The sequence below is a fragment of the Triturus cristatus genome, chromosome 4_2 (genome assembly GCF_964204655.1).
Source record: "Triturus cristatus chromosome 4_2, aTriCri1.1, whole genome shotgun sequence".
Lineage (NCBI taxonomy): Eukaryota > Metazoa > Chordata > Amphibia > Caudata > Salamandridae > Triturus > Triturus cristatus.
This window is the reverse complement of record NC_140586.1, coordinates 419,694,192-419,696,316: the sequence shown is the minus strand read 5'-3', so window position 1 is coordinate 419,696,316 and position 2,125 is coordinate 419,694,192.

Genomic DNA, 2,125 nt, shown 5'->3' with positions numbered 1-2,125 from the left:
CTCCTGGAGCCCTCGCTGGGATCGGGGAGGCAAATGGACCCTCATTGGGACTTCCAGGCAAGCATAGCCATCTGGTGACCCCATTGGAAAGCATTGCACGCGACCAGATGGCCGAGGGGACAGGAGCGACCAGATGGCCGAAGGGACAGGCGCGACCAGATGGCCGAGGGGACAGGCGCGACCAGATGGCCGAGGGGAAAGGCGCGACCAGATGGCCGGGCTCGAAAGGGAAGCCATCTGGTCGCTCTGTGTCCCAACTAAAGAGTGAGCGGGCGCTGGGGCATGGGGGACCGAAGGCCCAGGGCCCCAGCTGGGCCCCAGCCATGAAGGCTGCGTGGGGGACCCGACGGGCCCTCCAACCCGGGGCCCGCAGACACCTTGACAAGCAGGGGAGGCCTGCACGGGACGACAGACCCCTGTCCCGGGCCCTTGGTGGAGCGGCAGGCCGGAGGATGGGGCCCAGGGCCGGAGCCCCCGACCCGGGGCCCGGCGGGGCCCCTGAACCCAGCCAGGGCTCCCAGGCCCGGAGGTGCAGGGGAAGCCTCCCTGGGCCCACCAGACCCCGTCCAGGGCACCCTACCACGCGGCAGGACCCAGGACGGAGCCCGGGATGGGGAGGCCGTCCTCAGCGGGGCCCTCAGGGGCCCGTCCGGAGCTCCTGAACCCAGCCAAGCAAGGGGAGGCTCCCCGGCCACAACAGAACCCCGTCCCGGGCCTTTGGCAGTGCCGCAAGCTGGGGGATGGGGCCCAGGGGCAGGGCCCCTGGACCGAGCCAGGGCTCCCAGGCCTGGAGGCACAGGGGCAGCCTCCCCAGGCCCGCCGGACCCCGTCCCAGGCACCCTGCCATGCGGTAGGACCCAGGACGGAGCCTGGGGTGGGGAGGCCGCCCTCCCCGGGGCCCTCAGGGGCCCGGCCAGAGCTCCTGAACCCAGCCAAGCAAGGGGAGGCTCCCCGGCCACAACGGAACCCCTTCCCGGGCCTTTAGCAGTGCCGCAGGCCGGGGGACGGGGCCCAGGGCCGGAGCCCCTGACCCGGGCCCTGGCGGGGCCCCTGGACCCAGCCGGGGCTCCCAGGCCCGGAGGCGCAGGGGAAGCCTCCCCGGGCCCGTCGTACCCCGTCCCGGGTACCCTGCCATGCGGCAGGTCCCAGGACGGAGGCCAGGATGGGGAGGCCGCCCTCCCCGGGGCCCTCAGGGGCCCGGCCGGCGCTCCTGTACCCAGCCAAGCAAGGGGAGGCTCCCCGACCACAACGGAACAGCGTCCCGAGCCTTTGGCAGTGCCGAAGGCCGGGGCCCAGGGCTGGAGCCCCTTAACCGGTGCCCGGCGGGGCCCCTGGACCCAGCCGGGTCTCCCAGGCCTGGAGGCGCAGTGGGAGCCTGCTGAACCCCGTCCCGGGCACCCTGCCACGCGGCAGGACCCAGGACGGAGCCTGGGGTGGGGAGACCGCCCTCCCAGGGGGCCCTGGACCCAGCCCAGCAGGGGGAGGTCTGCCAGATTCTCATCCGGGGCAGCCTGCCACGCGGCAGGCCCTGGGACAGACCCAGGGCTGGGGCAGCATACCCTCTTTCTTGTAACCCGCGCACACCGCAAGGCTCAGGGGACCCTAGACGCGAACGTGCCTGGCCTCCTGGAGCCCTGCCTGGGATCCGGGAGGCAAATGAACCCTCATCGGGACTTCCAGGCCAGCCCGGCCATCTGGTCGCCCCATTGGAAATCATTGCGCGTGACCAGATGGCCGAGGGGAGAGGTGCGACCAGATGGCCGGGACCGAAAGGACTCCCATCAGTCCAACCCCGAGCCTTTGCGCTAGGGTTCCCGCCTGCCCACGCAGGGCTCGGGGGCTCCGCTTCCCGGGGGCTTGGGGACCCCGGCTGGGACTCAAGCCCGGGGAAGGACCACCGGAGCTCTCGGGGCCCGGACGCCCGGGGAATGACTGCCCGGGAACCATGGAGCCCTTCCCGGGTACTTTGCCATGCCGCGGGCTGGAGGAGGGAGCCCCGGACGCCTAGGGAGGTGTTGCCCGGGCATAGCCCATCTGGTCCCCGCCTGAGAACGGCCGTCTCCGGGAGGGGTGTCCCGGCATATCCTGCCCCTAGTAATCCGGAGGAAGGCTACCGCCCTTTCTT